Source organism: Hyalella azteca, unplaced genomic scaffold (assembly GCF_000764305.2).
Source record: "Hyalella azteca isolate HAZT.00-mixed unplaced genomic scaffold, Hazt_2.0.2 contig6852, whole genome shotgun sequence".
Taxonomy (NCBI): Eukaryota; Metazoa; Arthropoda; class Malacostraca; order Amphipoda; family Hyalellidae; genus Hyalella; species Hyalella azteca.
In genome coordinates this window covers 241,735-247,639 of record NW_025936994.1, presented here as the reverse complement: position 1 = coordinate 247,639, position 5,905 = coordinate 241,735, and the positions used below count along the sequence as shown (strand labels likewise).

At 37.2% G+C, this 5,905-nt stretch overlaps 1 long non-coding RNA gene across 1 annotated transcript; it reads right to left on the bottom strand.

Moving 5' to 3' along the window:
• Window positions 1-4,188: 4,188 nt before the first annotated feature.
• On the bottom strand, window positions 4,189-5,403 carry LOC125178076. Its single transcript, XR_007156780.1, has 3 exons — window positions 5,374-5,403; window positions 4,673-4,724; window positions 4,189-4,305 (listed from the first exon to the last, which is right to left on the bottom strand). It is a non-coding gene; the product is annotated as an uncharacterized LOC125178076 (long non-coding RNA).
• Window positions 5,404-5,905: the final 502 nt, after the last annotated feature.

Here is a 5,905-nt window from a genome sequence, read left to right as displayed (position 1 = left end):
TAGGGATGAACTTGATGTCCGCTCTGCAGCTCTGAGGGTAGGAATGCGTCAACATAGGGATGAACTTGATGTCTGCTCTGCAGCTCTGAGGGTAGTAATTTTTACGATAGATATGGTAGTAGCTTGGATAGATTGAACTCCAGGCTTCAGAAATAGTGACATTGTTTCAAGTTGCAATTACTGCGAAAATTGTTGGAAATAAGTTTTTGTTTTCCAGTACCAACAATTTAAAAATTGTACAAATTTTTAGATAACATATTTTTGATTTTTGATATATTTTTAAAGATCTTTTGATTTGAAGGTTATAAACATCCAACTTTGAGTGATCATTAGTTCTTCTGTGAAAAATGTATCAATCGCCCAGTGGTCTCTATCAGGTTTTAAATCTAAACTTACTTAAATAAAACTCGCGTTTATGTAGCCATCGGAGCCGTATGAATCTTCCAAACGCACTCTCGTCCTGTTGACTAGCGGAGAAAACATACAAAGATAGAAATAAATTGGGAAGAATGTCTCAATTGCTGTCACAAGAATTTTGAACGCGAATCATATATAATAAATAAATTTTCGGTCTCGCTCTTCTCTCAGGATTCAGCTCAGATAGTTAAATTTTATGAACTTGGTGCTTGTAAAGTTTGAAGAATTTCCCTATAGGTGCAGTTTTGCCATATCATGTAAATTTTGTGTTTTATTTCATAATTTGAAGGAGGATGAAATAGAAATTACTAAATGAGAAGAAATTGAGCTACTGTCCGGTAAGTAAGGGAAAGTGGGGTACAGCGGGATATGGGGTACAGGGACATGTAAATTATTTTATATATTAAAAAGTAATATTAAACAACTGTATAAGGTAGTAATAGCGTACAAGTAACTGCATTGACTGATGTAGCAAAGAGACTTGTTGCTCTGTCATGCATTCCTCTGTGCGCAATCAATTGTTTTGAGGTGAGTCAGTATATACTTGTTTTCATGAATTGAATGTAATAAGGTGGTCTATTTTGCGGACTGCAGCTTTATATAGACTAATTGTTAGATCATACGCTCAAAATTAATTGCTCAAGATAATTAGTAACTTGGTACATTAGTTTTCAAATAGCGACCGAATGTTTCCAAAATATTGGTTAGGGGTATATTGGGACAGTGTCCATGTCCCACGATCTTGCAATTCTTCAAGCCAGACCTTGCAATATGAAAAAAAATTATCCGTTTGCCGCCAAATATTTGTTGAATGAAATACCAGGCTCTACGTCATCTTCATTAGACGAAGAATTCCGCATTTTTCATCTAAAGCATTGAACGAAGAATTACTGATAGGAAAAAGGTAAAAATCTTTAAACACATTTCATAGAGAACCAAAGGTCCACGATTACGTTCTTGTAGAATTTGGCATCACCGAGCCTAAAACATATTATGTAGGCTTAATAACAAAGCCATTTGACATGAAGAACATGAAATATCATACTTCGTCTTGGAGGAAAATTTTAACGTTTTGTATTTATTGCTGCAGTTTATCTTGCGGCAGTCAGTATGGGGAACATTTGTTTCATTCATAGAAACTGTATTAAATGTAGAACAACAAAAAGACAAACTTCTAAGCTGAAAAGTGACTATAATTTTGATGATAGCATAATAGTTATAAGTGTCCCAATATACACCATGGACTGTCCCATAATACGCCTGGACGGGGTATGTTTTGATTTTAATTTGCATTTTCACTATTTCTACTAAGAGGAACAGTTCTAATCATTGCTTAGGTATTTACTTAGCAATGTAACCAAGGATGTGATGCGTAGTTTCATTTATATAAATTCATATTTTAAAAAGGAAAATATATATATATATATATATGTTATTTTGCATTTAATTTTTTTGCCCCATTGTACCCCCGCTTTCCCTTACAAAGCAAGACTGAAGTAATTTTATCGAGGTGAATCGTAAATTTATTTGCTGCACGAAGGTATAGGAAAATTTATGCACAAAGGGAAACGTGCCCTCTGTATAAAATTTTCAATAAATTTTCAGTGAAAATTATGGGGATGTCGGAGAATATAGGAAACTTGATTTTCATTTCAATATTAAATTTTATTCTACCTAGAATCGTTGGATCCTATATCTTGAGGCACGGTGTGCAAAAATAGTTTGAGAAATTATATGCAAAACAAATAGAACAATTTCGAGAATCATGTAATGTTTTCGTGCTATTATTTAAACGCAACAGTCAGGACACTTTTTTGTTTAAAGTCATCTGTAACCTGCAAAAAACCTTCATTGATAATTTAAAAGCTGTATAAAATCTGCATTAATAAAATACGAATTTTATTTTTTTTTAAGCTAACCCGTTGAAGTTTTAATCATGACTCACCTTGCATGATTTCATTTCAATTAAACGTTCACAAATTCCTAGAGGAGCTTGCGAGAAACAGATTTTTGGGTACACGATGAGAATTTTAACTGTGTTCATGAATTATTCATTGAGCAATCTTGAATAAATAATAAAAAAAAATTAATTTGTGTTGCTCAATATATATTTGATAAATTTTCATCTATTATAATAAAGTTACAAACAATGGTATTAGAGAAGTTATGCGCCTCTCACATATCCACCTTTGAGCCACTTGTTTGACATTAGCTCTCACGGGAGCGCAGCCGTGCACCACCAATTTTGTGCACCAATAAGCCCTGAATCGAACGCCTTGGATCTCTCCGGACCTACACCAATCAGCCGTGCACCACTCGGCTTTGTCCTCTTCCGGCCTTGACCACCACCTGCCGTGCACCACCAGGCCGCGGATCGAATATGACTTCTGAGCATCGTTAAATTACGTAATTTTACGTTCACCGCATTTGAGGTTAGGTTTCAGAAAGCATAGTTCTGTTCCAAAATTTATCGTCCTTCGACAAGAGGCCGTTCGCCCGAGGGCTGTTTCAACCCACGGCCTAGATACGGACGGCTTGAAGTGTTGAAGACTACGTTCCGGAAGGCAGGAATCATGATGGTCCATTACATCCAAGGCAGTGGTGGTCTTCGGCAGGCGACCCAGCTCTCACAACGAATCCAATCGACTACGCAGCGGACATTCCGCGTTGCGATCAGTTTTGAATTAAGTAACGGTGTTTGGTGTACTATCGTAGCTGTTCCGTACGTTTTGAGAGCTGAAGATTTGATGACTTGGTTAGAATGCTTTAAAGGAATGTAGAGGCAGGCACTCTGACCTGAGATAGGTCAGATGCATGCATTTACTGAAGAGATTTAAGCGCCGGTATTAGCGACTGGCAAACTTCGAGACAAAGTGATGCTGTGGGCTATCACCAAATCCAATTAGGCTGCCGTCAACATTTACTATTGCGAGTTTCAAGTACAAGCTCTGAACTTTTCTTCGTCACGACCATGCACTTCGGCAATAGACTAACGTTAATATACTGCGTAAGTTAACTATCAAACGATTTTTTGCAAACTTGAAATCCATGGATTAAAAATGTATCTTATTCAAAACAGTAACAAAGGGAACTTGTTGAAACTATTGATGACCTAGGCCTTGAGATAAGTAAGCTAACAGTTCAGTACTCATTGATGAGATGCTAGCTTAATGTTTCGAGACAGGGATACTCAGATAGCGTTTGCTGGTCTGAACGGCCGGCATCTGCTAAGCTTATCTCAGATGTCTATTGACAAAGTCTTTCTTAGTCTCGACCTAGGCAGGTCAACTAAGCAGATTGTTGTAGAAAGCATTCATACCTTCAGGCATCAAAAAATCAGATCAATTACTGGTTGAAAAAATATACGGTTCTGTCATCGAATTGGGCAGATTCGAAGAGCACATCCTGGTTAAAGATATTAATGCCCGGATAGCTTATAAAGCAATTTTATTTTCCTTCGACTCATGTCCCATGCTTAGGTACGGGCAAAACTGCAGCGTATGCATTGGTTAAACCTATTTATGCCCTAGGCTTCGAACAAAATACTCTCACAGACCGCAGGTTGGCAAAATCCAACCCCAATTGTTCGCGATCGACGAGCAAACTTCCGCTTGCTCCTTGAAGCGATATACGCCCTGCGCTACGAAAAAGACAGAATTATATTCCCCTTAGAATATTTATGCTCCAGAGCATCGTGTAAAGCAGACTTAAAGGGCAAGTAACTCATGAATAAGACCCCTAATTGAACCGAGCAGACTTACATGGCACGTATTTGTTTAAGCGATTCTTGCAGATGGTGTCTGTGGTGAGCGCCTCGTCCACGTCACCCGTGGCACTCTCGTGCTGCAGACGTTCGAAGTGGAAGCCAAGAGTGTCGGAGGCTTGCAGCTGCAAAATTACAGCTTGAGTTATATTTTTTCTTTAAAATACATAGTTGGAATGATAAATTAAAGAACGTTTCTCAAGAGAACAATCCATCGTAGAAGTGGTCATAGTTTCAGCAGATATTGCTGATTTTCGAAATTTTTAACGTCAACACCATAAATGCATACGGTCATCACAAATTAAAATTGAGCTCTTTGAATGTTCTGATACCGTGCAAAAATTATTCATCATTCATTTCTTCCGAAATAAAAAAATTCTTTGCTGATTCTCATTGAAACCATGGATAAATGAAATTATGTCATGTGATATATAAATATCTTAGTAGATTCATCATGTGATATATGATGGTTCAACAGTCCATTTAAGAGACCTGAGTCATGGCTGCCAGCAGCTCCAGACGGCGCTGTTTCTGGTCTCCAGACCTGGAAATGTAGCAAACAATTATCCACTAAATAAATGAAGGAGTTCTACTACTGATGAATAACAGCTAGACTTCATGTCAACGGTCTATGTTGCGGTAATTTCCAATTATTATAGCATCAATTATGTTTCAAAGGAAAGTTAGAAATAGTCTGAGAGAAAATAATAGTCTCGAGCTAAAAATAATCAAGGATTTTGGTAAAATGTTTAAGGAGTTAGTTTGGAGTCTAAAAAAAAGTCTAAGGGCGTGGTGATTAATCATACTGTAACTAATATGAATTTTCATTTATTTGGGATTAAGGTGTTAAATTCTCTTTCTTGTGCATGATAAATATGGTACGGGGGCCATACTTTCAAAACTCGCTAAGTGAACGTAAATACTTACGCTCTATTTTCTTTTGTCTATGATTGGTGGATTTTGCTCGAAAGGCCGTCAATGATTGGCTGATGAACTTACGATCTCTTAACTTTTTTAAAGTATAGGCCCGGATAATCAATATTTCAGAATAATCACTAAGTAATTCACTCTTGCTTTCAAAATTAAGTGGAGACAAGTCTCCTGTCGTATGAAGTTCGAGTCATGCGTCAAACATACATTCATAATTGCATGTACAAGAAAAAGTGCGATCAAAATATTACGGCATTTCTCACACATTTTGGGTGATGCTTTCTCCTTCTTCACTGTCCAAGATTTTTAAGCGGCTTTTTTTCTGACAATATAATATGCATAAGCCGATAATGGAAATCCCACCTATGCAGGAGCCCACTGATATAATCAGTAGTACAGTTTTATCATTGATGAAACTTCTCGTAGCATTCTCCGTCGCTCTTGATTCCTCTTGATTCCTTGTAGCATCCTCCGTCGCTCTTGATTTCTCTTGTTTCCTCGTAGCATCTTCAATCGCTCTTGATTCCTCTTCATTTCTCGTAGCATCCTCCGTCGCTCTTGATTCCTCTTGACTTCTCGTAGCATCCTCCGTCTTAAAAATACCAGATATGTCCGTCCCAATTTTCGCGTCATTCGTGTAAGCCTGCTTGGTAAATTGGCTGGTTAGTTTTCATGATATGGAATTAGCGAGGAAATTCATCTGCTAGTATATTATATTGGAATTTTTTTTATACATTTCCTAAATAGCCAGTATATAGGAAATTCTGGCCAGCATATTCTTCTGGAATGAACGTT